Here is a 14,866-nt window from a genome sequence, read left to right on the forward strand (position 1 = left end):
CTCCTACTATAGGCTCCTTCCCCTTATAAGTCCTCTCTAGAGTCGTTTCTCGTTGAGAAAGATCTACAATTTGAGTCCCTATTTCTGGTTGGGCTAAGATCCTAGCCTCTATATTTTGAGGATTTTTCTAAGGTACTTCAAGTATTTTCCCTTCCTAGTATACTTCATCGACATGCAATTATTGGGGCTCCCCTTCTGCTGTCACTTGTCTTCTTGTTCTATAGCTTGAGGAAGTGGAGTCACTGATCCCTTATCCATAAATGCCAAATTCTAACATGGTGGTGGTAGAATTCCAAGAGGCCCTTGAGGTAGAGGCATAATTTGATTCTAGTCCTCTCCTAAGGGTTCACCCATAGCAGTATCTATTATTTTTCTTTCCCACCATCTCAATGCCCACTAGCATGAAGTCAAAATTAGAGAGGTCAAAGACATTAGTTTCTTGCCCATCCATATCATCTATCCATTTTTGTTGTTCATCATCTAATGTTCATACCTAGATAGGCTCCTTTGGAGTAGATGGAGGTCTTAGTATGGAGCTTCTTCTCTTCTCTTCCTATGGGGCCCTAACTAAGTGGGTTCTTTTTCTTAAGGGGGAAAATTCAATTTTCTCCCCTTCTTCTTCTTCTGCCTCAACTTCTTGGATTGTCTGAAGCACTTGTGGGTATAGAGTTTTTTTCTCCTTTAATTTCCTCCTTCATGTTCCTAACATAGCTAATTCAACCCTTTCCTTTTTGGGAATGTAGGGGAGGCTTCTTCTTCTTGTATCACCACTAGTGGTATCCTCTATTCCTTTATCTTCTCTTTCTCTACCTTCTCTACCTATTTAGGTTCTTAAGGATCTTGTGTGGGCTCTTCAGCTTTAGGCTTAGCTTGAGGTTTTACTCATTTAGGTTGTACCTATTCTTGGTGCTCTTGAGCTTGATCTATTTTCTTCCTTTTCTTAGAAGTCATTCTTTTCCTTTTTGTGTCCCTATTAGCTCAAAAGTACAACATCCCTCTCATATTGGTGCACCCTTTTTTACCTTACTAAGGATTACACATAGAAGGTTGGCACTACAACTAATGCACATTTTACTTTGAATAGACTTGTTGTGGCTTATAAGGGAAGAGCTTGAGGAATTGGATCCATTCTAAAAGGTTTCTTGATCCATTCCTTTAGCTTGGTGATTTATATTTGCATTCTTATCTCTCCCTATTTTGGCATTCATTATTGCTCAGTTATAGATCTTGTCCCTATCATATAAAGGATCCTTGTTCCTTTAGTATCATTTTCCATAGCCTTTAGAGGGATCTTAATCTTCAACACATGTTCTCTTAAATATAGAGTCATCCTACAATAGTCCCTTACATGAACATCATCGTCAACTACTGTGTTCATCTAGTGGTCTTCTAATGCATCCTTATGTATGAAATCTTCCCATACCAAGTATTGTACTATCCCAATGTTATCAAATTAGAGGCAAGTGGTTTGTACCCTTTGAAGGGATATTGATCCCACTTAGAACTAAACGGGATAATATCTTGCTTTTGTTTCACCTCAAAAGCACCAATTGTGATGGGCCAAACCCACATCTTCCTATGTTGTCTTCTCACTCTATCATATGTAGAATTGAGTTGGTGTGTAATCTCTAACATGATTAGCCTATAAAATGAGTATCTTGGGAGCTTATTAGGGCATAATATATTATCAACTACCCTAAAATAAGTGTATTTTTTAAACTAAACATAATAAGCATCAATCTCTATGATCATGGTTGCTACTTCTACTAGCATTCTTTTGGAATAATCACCATCTATGAGCCTAATGATTGCAAAGATGAACCTGATGACATGTAGAAATAGAAGTCTTATTAGCCCTTTTCATGAACATTTGTCTATAACATGCTAAACTTTATCATCTTTTAGTTTAAATGTTTTTGAACTTTTGATGTATAAAGTATGGACATAGGGCATAAAAATGACAATTGGAATTATATCTAAAAAGGGGATCATTTTGTGGTAAAAATCTTTCTTCATGAATGTTTGATATGGGTAGATCTTCCTACAGCTGAAGAGATTGCAAAAACTATTAATTAATGCCTTTTCTTTATAAACTAATAAATGAAAATAAATGTTTGTGGGAAGTCTTGTGTGTATTAAACATTGATCATAGGGATACAAGCTGAGCGGGAGTTAAACAAACTATGAAGGAATAACGCTAAGGCATTGATGCTATTAAGGAGAAGCATTATGACACCATTATAGCTAGAAGACTTGGTAGCAAAGTCAGAAGGGACCTTTTTTAATGAATAATAAAGTGGGACCTGATAAAGTAGCTAAGCAAGGAAGCAAGCATCAAAGCAATTAGTTAAACATGCAACACATGATACCTAGATTCCTGGAAGCTGTTTGAAGTCAGATAAAAGAGCAGATCTAGCATTTGTTATGATCTATATTCGTGGGGAATTTAAGGGATAATTGGATGTTTCCAGTCTTAAGTTGTAACTAACTTTCCTTCATGAGAAATTCATAGTTTTAGGAGTTTGTTGTTCTTCCTTCCTTTTAAATAAGACCTTGTTTGTATCTATGAGGTTAAGTAGTGAGTGGACAGATAGAGTTGATAGACATCTTATTGTTTTTCCCAAGTTATTGTAATACTGCATATTTGATGAATACATTCCTTTACTGAGTTTCTACAATTTTATTTGAGCTTATCTTTCCTTCATTCTTCCATGGGTGCCCACACGGAAGGTGGATTTTACTTTAGTAAGTAGGAGTTAGACTCAGTTTTCTAAGTTAAGATAGAACTGTTGTTCCTACAGCCACTGGAAATAGAACCAGTCACTATTCCTATAGTAGTAGGTGCATAGATGTATGGCTAAATAATTAGAATTTCCTTCCAAGTATTTAATAGTTTCCTTTCCTTTGGATAAACTAGATTTCCTTAATGGTTATTGTATTCAAGGTAGTAATGACTTTTAGTGAAAACTAGAGCATATACTTTGCAAACATCATCTCAAGTTCACGCTCTCGGATTGACATTTAATGAAAATCAGCATAGTACTTTGGTAGTAAGGGATGTCCAATCCTGTAACTAAAAAGGTGTTATATTGATTAGACATATTTTTGGTACCATTTTCGGGGATGGTGTTAGTCTAGTATTCACTATTGAGTCATTTAGTTTCATTTTTAGCATTTTTGCATGCATAGAAGAAGAGACTACCTTAGAAAATTTCTTCCCAACTTCAATCAAGAAGATCCTTTTTATTCTAACCCTAAAGAAAGAGAAGAGAGAAAAGAAATAGAAGAAGAACTATTTGAGAACATATTTGCAGAAGTATTAGAACAAATACAATCACTGACCACATTTGAATAACCTTTTTGCTGAGCCAAAATATCAAGATAATCCATTAGCTCTAATCATTTATTAGCCACCACGAGGACATCTACTAATGGCAGCAGCTCAGCCTACCTTTCCCTTTCCAATTCCTCCTCAGCAAGGTAATCAAAATCTAAAAAATATACCGTCAACTGCCCTGCCTAAATTCTATGACCTTATTACTGAAGATCCAAAAACTTTTCTCTTTGAGTTCAACATCCTTTGTTGAATTTATGACTACACAAATGATGCCCATAAGCTGAAATTGTTTCCATCAACCCTCAAAGAAGCCGCTTTAAGATGGTTCATGAGTCTAGGTGCCAATGTTGTGACAGATTGGTCAACTATGAGTAACCTATTCCTTAATAAATATAAGGAATATTATAGAGGCCATGATTTGAAAGGAGATGACATTTTTAAAATGTCACAAAAAGAGGATGAGACTTTGGAGGACTATATTGCCCGGTTCATGTTTAACCTACAACACAACACACAACATCAGCTAAATGAGGAGTCTCAAAAGCATCTCTTTCTAAAAGGAGTACATGACAGGAGTATGGAAGCTTTAGACTAAATGGCTAGAGGTGATATTACAGAGAAGATGTGGGCTGAAATTTAGAATATTTGTTTGAACTAATCTAGAGCAACAACAAAAAAAGGATGAGGTTTGAGGGACTTACTCCAAAAAAACTCCTGGGCTGGGAGTATCCAAGAAAAAACTGTCAAACCTCTTATCAAATTTTTGTTTGAACTAATCTAGAGCAACAACAAAAAAAGGATGAGGTTTGAGGGACTTACTCCAAAAAAACTCCTTCGGTGGGAGTATCTAAGACAAAACTATCAAACCTCTTATCGAATTTCAAGCAAGACATCATTAATGATGTTGCTACACAATTCGATACCATGCAAGCATGAAGGAAGAAGGAGGATGCTGATAGTATGTTGGTAGAATATTGCCCCCATTACAGAGAAAAGAAACACAACTGCCGATGTAAGCCTATTGCTATCTTGGAATCATAGCATGTGCCTACTGAGTTCAAGGCAATTGTTGAAGATGAGGAAGTCCTCTATGTTGCTCAATGATGGTCGTGGGCTCCAAGATCAGGTATTCCTCAAGACCCACTCCATAATTACGGTGGTAATAGTCAATGGCAACAACAACATGGTAATTATAATCATTGGCAGCAACCTAACCAAGGTTGGTAGCAGCCTAACCAAGGGTGGAAATAGCCTAATCAAGGATGGCCACAGTCTAACCAAGGATGGCAGTAGCCTAACCAAGGTTGGCACCAGCCTCAATAGGGTTAGCAACAACCTCAGCATTTGCAACAACACTAGCATCAACTGGCCTTGACTCAACCTCCTCAATAGAAAGCCTTAATGCCTCCTGCAGCCAATACATCCCCTCCAAAACAACCATAGTTACCTACACAACCTACACCTAATCCTAATAGTACAAAACCTTCAGCCCAGCAACAAAGTTATTCCATTACCCTGAATGATATTCATATAAGATCTAGAACAATGCTTGCCTCACCTCAATAGCCCATTATAACAGAAATAGATGATACAAATGTTGATTCAGTTCAAGAACCTGCCACCACTATTTCTCCTACAGCCAATACACCACCATTTGCTAGTAGGTTAATAGAGCAAACCCTGCCAAGCAAAAATCAAGCTACATTGGACTTACTTGAGCAACTCAAGAAAATGACAGTAAAAATTCCCTTGCTTGATGCAATAAAGGAAGTACCTATATATTCAAAAGTTATCAGAGAAGCCTGTGTTAAAAATACAAGAAGGAAAAAGAAAGACCCAAAGACTATCCATGTCCTTGGATAACTTTCTAATCTTATGCTTGATAACTACAAAATGCCTAACTATGTAGACCCTAGAAGCCTAGTAGTGACCCTCACCATTTGAGGAGTGCAAGTGCAAAATGTCTTAATAGACCTAGGAGCATCCATCAATGTAATGACCAAGGAAGTAGTGTCCAAATTAAGCATCATTGGTCTCTAGCAAACACCAACAATCTTGAAACTAGTAGATAGTTCTACATCATTCCTAATGGTATGCTAGAAGATGTCATTGTCACATTACATTCATGGAAATATCCAATTGATTTTGTCATACTCTCTCCAAAAACTAGTACTGGGGGATGCCCTATCATTTTAGGATGACCATGGTTAGCCACAACAGATGCTTATATTGCATGCCAATCAAGGAAAATGACTATTTCAGATGGAATGAACACTAAAAATTTAACCTTGTATTCGCCTGCTCAGCCTTTGCTACAGGATGATCAAGTTGTCTAGCCAAATATGGATGACTTTGATATGGGCATAGATTCTATTCAACAATTGATGACAATATCATAGGACTCATTTGTAAACATTAAAGAAGAAGATGATGTCATTTCTTCTATCATATTGAATGATTATGGAACACAACCTGAGACATCTTCTAAGAAAAAGTGTGTTTTAGAAAGTATTCTGCCTTTATCTACTGAACTTCATTATTCCAAGTCTACATCGCCTATGCATTCACTCCTGCCACATGAGATAGATTCACAACCAATTGTACAAATTTCAATGGCTGAAAAAGTAGTCAAAACAACAATTGTTCTAGGAAGAGAATTAAATATAAGCAAGTCCTTATCTCAGGCACAACATCATAATACCCTGCAACTGTTACAAAAGCCCTAGGATGCTTTTTCTTGGGAGTATACATATATGAAAGGTTTGGATCCTACACTCTGTACCCATAGAATTTATATCAGTCCAGATTATAAACTTGTGATACAACCTCAATGTAGGATAAACCTAGCATTAAAGGATATTGTCAAAAATGAATTGCAAAAGCTACTCAATGCTAGCTTCATATATCCTATTTCAGATAGCCAATGGGTGTCACCATTGGTTATTATTCCCAAAAAGGGGGGAAAATGGTGAGTCTACATAGATTACAGAGAACTTAACTCTGCTGCAAAGAAGGATCATTTTCCATTTTCTTTTGTCGATCAGGTTCTTGAAAATCTTGTAGGAAAAAAATATTTTTCATTCTTGAATGGATTCATTGGCTACAATCAAATCCAGATAGCACCAGAGGATCAGGACAAGACCACATTCACGTGTCCATGGGGAACATCTTCTTATGATGTCCTACCATTTGGTTTGTGCAATGCACTTGCAACTTTCCAAAGAGCTGTCATTAGCATTTTTTCTGACATATCTGTAGATTGTTTGGAAGTATATTTGGATGACTTCACCACATATGGAAAAACATTTGAAGAAGCCAAGGAAAACTTGGACAAAGCTTTACAAAGATGCAAAGACTACAATTTGTCTTTAAACAGTGAAAAGTGCTTTATGATGATGCAAGGAGTGGTGTTGGGACACTTTATTCCCCCTAAAAGAATTGAAGTAGATCCGGCAAAAATAGAAGTCATACATACATTGGTTGTACTAGCTAAATTGAAAGAAGTCAGGAGTTTTCTAGGACATGCAAGATATTATCGACATTTTATCAAAGATTTCAGTCAAATTGCAGCACCTTTATATAAATTGCTTCGAAAAGATGCAAAATTTGTATGGGATTCAGAGTGTACAAAAGCTTTCCTACAGCTTAAGGAAGTCTTCTCAACAACACCAGTGCTCTGAGGACCAAATTGGGGGTTACCTTTTCACATACACACAGATGCTTCAAATCATGCCATTAGAGAGGTACTTGGCCAAAAGATAGATTTAGTAGACCATGCAATTTACTATATCAGCAAAAATCTTCAAGGAGTCGAGTATAACTACACTATGACAGAGAAAGAACTGCTTGCTATAATTTATGCTCTGAATAAATTCAGACATTACATTATAGGATACCAAATATTTGTACATACAGATCACTCTACTATCAAATATCTAATGAACAAGCTAGCAATCTCTGGACGATTGGCTCGATGGTTTTTACTAATGCAAGAATTTGACATCACCATTATTGACAAGCCAAGAAAAGAAAACGTTGTAGCTGATTTATTGTCTCGACATCAAACACCTAATGATCCTATAGCCATAGAAGATAGCTTTCTTGATGAACATCTCTTCCTTTTGTCAACACAAAACCCTTGGTATGCTGACATTGCCAACTATCTAACTACTGGAAAAACTCCTTCATATTTTTTTGCAAAAGAAAAATGATTGGTGGCAAAAAAGAGTTTTAATTTCTCATGGATCTCAGAATTCATGTTTTATGTTGGACTAGACTAGGTAACATGAAGATGTCTCAGAGAGGATGAAACATATGATGTTCTTCATGCTTGTCATGATGAGCCCTATGGTGGTCACTTTGCTAACAAATAGACTGCATTAAAGATTCTGAATATAGGTTATTATTGGCCTACACTTCACACAGATGCAGCTCATTATACAAAAAAATGTGATAAATGTCAAAGAATGGGTCGACTGACAAAAATAGGTGAAATGCCCCTACAACCACAGATAGTAGTAGAACTATTTGATAAATGGGGAATTGATTTTGTTGGCCCTATTGAACCACCATCAGAAGGGAAAAGTTACATATTGGTTTGCACTGATTATGTTACTAAGTGGGCTAAAGCAAAACCCATGAAGCATCCTCATGAAATAATGTTGCCAAGTTTCTGTACGAATGTATCTTTACTAGATTTGGTATTCCAAGAGAATTACAATTAGATCAAGGGCCTTAGTTCACATCTAATCTAATAGCAGCACTTATGGATGAGTATAAAATTTGGCATGGCAAATCATCTCTATATCATCCACAGGCCAATGGACAGGTAGAAGTGACAAATAGAGAGCTCAAACATATTCTCACTAAAACAGTGTCTTTGCATCAGTAAGATTGGGTAGCTAGACTTCCTAAAGCCTTATGGGCATACAAAACAACATGGAAATCCACTACTAGGTTTATGCCTTTTCAACTCCTATATGGGGTGTATGCACCGAGTTGTGGTGCCAAAAAGATGACAAGATTTTTTTTTTCTAATTTTCAATAGTGGGTATGCGCTATAGCGCGTACGCGCTATTCTGATATGAAAAAAGTTATATGATGGGCTGCAGACCCGCAGCCCATCATTTTCATTTTTCTTTTTGGCTCTCCAACAGTGCGTACGCGGGTTTGATAGCAAAAATTCACCACCATTTGCCAAAATGCCTCCTCACCAACAAAATCCAAGACAACAAGCACACCGACAACGACGAGTTAAGTGATATAAACTTAACTTTGCATTGTTTAATATGTTTTCCATATTGTTTTATTGGTTTTTGATATTCTTTTGTAGGGTTTTTACAAATTTCATTTAGATTTGTTTATTTAGTTGGATTTCAATTGATTTTTTATCAGGAAATGTCCATAATCAACCAAAAAATCCACAAAACCCTCAAGAACCTCAAAATTAAAACCCTCCTCAAGAAGAAGAACAAATTCCACAACCCGAACCAATTGCAAGACCTCCGCCAGGCACACAAGAAAATATAAAAAATGAAATACAAAGAGGAAAAACTAAATTAGAAAGACTCATTGCTCAATTGAAAGAATTCGGACAAACCAATCCAATGAGGGCTCAATTGGCATCATCCCTCAAATGCATTAACACTTAGATAGCCTCAGTTAGTGGTCAGTTAGATATTTGGCAGGATAAGAGGGATGAACAAAAAAGATTTTATGCAAATAAATTGTCATATAAAGATGTTAAAAAAAAAGAAATATCAAAAGGTAGTATATGTGCATTATTTAGAAAACCCGATGAGCCAAATACTATTAGAGAGGGTACTAAATGGTTCCCCATCCATTGGTGTATTCAGGATGCTATTAGAAATAATTTTTGGGATAGATGGTGGATGGTTTTTGATGCCCCTCCTTGCAACAATCACGAGGTCCCCATGTATTTTTTGAAGAAATTATATTGTGAGTTTGTCGTTGGGGATATCCAAATTATTTTGATATGTTAGACTCCCAGGGTAGAGGTGGGGGGTCATCATTTGAGAGGCCAGGAGTAGGTCGTGACCCTAATGTAGTTAGGACACCTGTGGTCCATCCACAGCATGAGCATGTGATTATTCCTTCAATTGTGAACGAACATGTAGAGGCCAGCACTCTAGGGACCATTAATGCTTTGACGCAGACCCTCATCCATTCCATGAGCCCATTAGTTGAGGGGGAGCCTTCTATGCATCATGGTCACATGTGCACTCCATGCTGATCCCTATGCACATTTGGCACTCATGCCGGAGATGCTGCAGATGATGGGCTTGTCACCGATGAGTTCCTGAATGAGACATTTGGCATTGACACACAGGTAAATTACTAATTTGATCACATTTCATATGTATAGTGAATGATTAATTAATTAGCATTTATTGACATTATTCAAAATTTAGGGTCAAAGTGTTGCTGGGCCTAGCAGCGATTCTCCACAGGACCCTCAACCTTTACCACAGACACAAAGTAGAGACATCATACGAGCTTCACACAGGTATAGTTGTTTCATGTTAATTTAATTCATTTGATTATATTTATTCCATGTTTCATGTTAGATATAACATGTATCGTATGACATGCAGCTCATGATGTCGGACACACCTCCTCATCTGCGACAGTCTATTGATAGTGGAGTGGCCGCAGCTGTGGCTAGCTCACAGCCACTGACGGAGGTATGAAAGATTTTTCTTCATTTTAGTTGTTATTTATAATAGTTAATCTCAAAATTTCTAATGTTATTTATAAGTGATTATATTTATTGAATTGTTATAGGGTCTTGTCACGCCTGATCGTCCAGGAGCATTTGAGGTGGACTTACAAAGTGACTATTTGTTGGCGGTAAGAAAATAATTGATTTTGTGTGTACATATATTTGATTTCAACGTATAATAAATATTGATTCATATCTACTTTCTTTGTATCAGTTGGACCTGGAGAAGAGCCTCAACAAGAGGTCAAGTGAGCGTGTCAGGAGGGCCCTGTCATCTCCACTGTGTCCCTCCACACAACGGCAGAGGATATCGAGAGACTTGTTTCCTTCCCCTCGTGGGAAGGAAAAGATGTAGTTGAGATATTTGATACATATATATATATATATATATATATATATATAGAGAGAGAGAGAGAGAGAGGGACTTATTTCCTTCCATAGGCATCAGAGAGACATATTTGACATACATTTGATGTACATATGACATTCTATATTTGATGTATGACACTTATTTGATGTATGACATTATTGGTTAATATATGATATGTTTGTTCATGTATGACGTTAAATTAGATATGTTCGTGTATGACATTAAGTTACATATGTGCATGTATGAAATTAAATTCAACTGCTAGAGAGTTGTCATTATGTCTACGAACTAGTAGATGTTATTTTTTGCGTTATTAGTATTTCTCAAAAACTGCAAAGAAGTTGTTTCTGGTGAATAGTTGTAAACAATTGTGATCATCGACTTCATGTACTCATGGCTTTGGCTGTGAACACTTGTAACTTTGGCTATAAGCATCCATAGCTTTTGGCTATGTGCACTAGTGGCTTTGGCTATGAGCATTTATGGCTTTGGTTGTAGGCACAATATAGCCTTGGCTGTAGGTTCTCTTTCTTGCTACATGTCAAAGTTACCTTCAAGAATATCATTAGTCTAAGATCATTGCAATTAAAATACTATGACATAATACCTTGGAAATAATAGTCTTTAACCCATTACTTTATTTGTTAAAACATCATGTAGTATCTACTATAGTGCTTCTACTCAAATAGGTTTTCAAAAATACTTAGTATGGCAAAGAAATGTCTATGGAAAGCTTGTCAAATAGGATATTGAAGAACTAAATGTGGACAGTCATTAGTACCCATCAATAAGAACACGGACATCTTTCTCAAGCAAGCCATATGACATTAGCTTAATTTATAAATTTCCTTTGCAACTAACTAGAAGATGCTATGAATCTTAATACAGAGTTAATCAAGAACTCATTATTCCATCCAAGAAGCATATATCACCCTAAGCATATTAACTGACAGGATCAAAATTAATTTAATTTCAACAAAATTTTGAGTATAACAAGAATCTTAGGGATTCTTACAAGAATTAACACGATGTTCACAAGAGCATTACAAGTTCTCGTAATGCTATTTCACATATTGTAATCATATTCAACTTTGAATGGCCATTTGTGTTAAAAGCATAAAATTTCTTTAAGATCTTTTAATTCTAGACATGAATTTTATTCTAAAGCTTTTCTATGACAACCCACTCAATGCATATATTGTTGTTCCACATTATGATGATTTGACTTTCATTGGTTGATTTGGGTCTAGACATGACATTATTCACTACCTTTTTTATATATATATTTTTTGTAGTGAGGTTCTAGCCTAAATGAATGTATTAATCATCGAAGTTGTGAACCTTGGTCAAGATCCTTACAAATATATTTTTAAATTGGACCTCAAATAGTTTTCTCAGTCACCCCCTGTACACAGATACTAAAATTGTAGTTAATTACAAAATTAATACTGAATTAACACAAGTTTAATTGAGAATTATTATGTACCTCAATAGGCTAGATTATTATTGATCGGGAAGCTTTATCTTAGAGCAGTTGGTTTCCTAAATCTTTAGCGCAATGACACTCTTATGGAATGTGGAATTAGGTATGCTAGCTAAGGAATGTTCTTTAAAAGGCAGAGGAAACTCAAGACTCACATGTTTCCAATCAATATAAATGTTTAAATCGCTTCTCTAATTTTTTCTATTTATGATCTTCTTAAAACTTAACTTTCTAAATGCATTGATGGGGAAATAAAGATCTTCTAGGAACTAAAGGCTAATCATGTTTAATACTTACAATTCTTTGTTTTTATCTAATAATTTAAAAAAGATTGTACAAGTTTTTTCAAAGAGCAACACTTGTCACTAACATCATAAGAAGGAATATCCAAGGAGAATTACCATTGATCCCCCACCACTAAATTCAAGAGAAAACAAAAATCCACTACTAAAGAGATAGAAACAATGATCATCCCTAGTCTCTCCCTTATCACAAAATGATTACCATCAAAATTTGCATTTCCAATTGTGTCATGTGCATTGAAGCAATAGTAACATTTTCACTCTCTTACCTAATGTCTCCCATTTCTGAAACTCCTGGGGAAGGGCAAGGCCATCTTCTCAGTACTTCAAAATACAACGAGTTCCATTTTTTCCCATATTGATAATCGTTGACTTAAAGTATAGTCAAAGTATTGACGGCCCATAGGAACTCAACCTTTGAACATCCCATCTGTAAATGACCTCATAAAGAAAGTTCAATAAACTCGCATGAAATAGTGAAACAAAAGTTGCATACTTGTGAAGATGATTAGATTGCAAGTGATCAATATGTCTCAAATCTATATTCAGTTCTTTTACTATGCATATAAATGGTTTGTTATATAAAAGACTTATATCCACCAGATAAATAATCATTTTCTTACTATGCTATCCTTATCCTTGGCTGATCTTTGGTCTCTAAAACATGGTCCTATAGGAACTGGAATCTCATCCATATCTCGCACGAGCTCCGAGATATGCCCCGTCAAAGATTGCAGCCCTGTGGGATTTAGTGACCCTTAGGGACATTCCAATTCAGCATGCCTAAGAATGTTCAAGCACTAAAGGGGACAAGATGAGGTTGGAGATAGGGTTTACCTAGCCACCTAGAGCTAATGGAGCAAATAGTTTGATCCCACGATGAAAGATGAGAGAGATTTGGCAGTTGGAAACTTTGTACTAGCCAACACTACAAGTTTCAACATCACCTGAGATGGCATTGTAGAATGAAAATGGAATGTGATCTTCAAAAAGTGAAAGAGGTTATCGTAGGTCTCTACAACATGGTCCTATAGGAATTGGAATCTCATCCATATCTTGTACGAGCTCCGAGATATACCCCATCAAAGATTGCAGCCCTATGGCATTTAGTGACCCTTAGGGACATTCCAGTTCAGTGTGCCTGAGAATGTTCGAGCACTGAAGGGGACAAGATGAGGTTGGGGATAGGGTTTACCCGGCCACTCGAAGCTAATGGAGTAGACAGTTTGATCCCATGACGAAAGATGAGAGAGATTTGGCTGTTGGCAACTTTGTACTGGCCAACACTGCAAGTTTCAACATCACCCGAGATGGAATTGTAGAATGAAAATAGAATGCGGTCTCCAAAAAGTGAGAGAGGTTATTTTAGGTCTCTACAACATGGTCCTATAGGAACTAGAATCTCATCCATATCTTGCATGAGCTCCGAGATATGCCCCATCAAAGATTGCAGCCCTGTGGGATTTAGTGACCCTTAGGGACATTCCAGTTCAGCGTGCCTAAGAACGTTCAAGCACTGAAGGGGACAAGATGAGGTTGGGGATAGGGTTTACCCAACCACCCAGAGCTAATGGAGTAGACAGTTTGATCCCACGACGAAAGATGAGAGAGATTTGGCAGTTGGCAACTTTGTACTGGCCAACATTGCAAGTTTCAACATCACCCAAGATGGCATTGTAGAATGAAAATGAATTGCGATCTCCAAAAAGTGAGAAAGATTATTGTAGGTCTCTACAACATGGTCCTGTAGGAATTGGAATCTCATCCATATCTTGCACGAGCTCCGAGATATTCCCCGCCAAAGATTGCAGCTCTGTGGCATTTAGTGACCCTTAGGGACATTCCGGTTCAGCATGCCTGAGAATGTTCAAGCACTAAAGCGGACAAGATGAGGTTGGGGATAGGGTTTACTTGGCCACTCAGAGCTAATGGAGTAGACAGTTTGATCCCATGACGAAAGATGAGAGAGATTTGGCAGTTGGCAACTTTGTACTAGCCAACACTGCAAGTTTCAACATCACCTGAGATGGCTTTGTAGAATGAAAATAGAATGCGATCTCCAAAAAGTGAGAGAGGTTATTGTAGGTCTCTATAACATGGTCCTGTAGGAACTAGAATCTCATCCATATCTCACACGAGTTTTGAGATATGCCCCATCAAAGGTTGCAGCCCTGTGGGATTTAGTGACCCTTAGGGACATTCTGGTTCAGCGTGCCTGAGAACGTTTGAGCACTAAAGGGGACAAGACAAGGTTGGGGATAGGGTTTACCCAGCCACTCGAAGCTAATGGAGCCGATAGTTTGATCCCACGATGAAAGATGAGAGAGATTTGGTAGTTGGCAACTTTTTACTGGCCAACACTACAAGTTTCAACATCACCCGAGATGGCATTGTAGAATGAAAAGAGAATGCGATCTCCAAAAAGTGAGAGAGGTTATTGTAGGTCTCTGCAACATGGTCCTATAGGAATTGGAAACTCATCCATATCTTGCACAAGCTCTGAGATATGCTCTGCCAAAGATATTTGAATCCACAGTGTTTAATGAGAATATAGTTGAGGCTTGCTTTAATTTTCTATGTTAAGTTTGGCTTTCAATTTTGGTTTCCCTACTTATCTATGTGAAAGTTCCAC

This window comes from Cupressus sempervirens, chromosome 6 (genome assembly GCF_028749045.1).
Source record: "Cupressus sempervirens isolate cs-2001-9-10 chromosome 6, ASM2874904v1, whole genome shotgun sequence".
Classification (NCBI taxonomy): domain Eukaryota; kingdom Viridiplantae; phylum Streptophyta; class Pinopsida; order Cupressales; family Cupressaceae; genus Cupressus; species Cupressus sempervirens.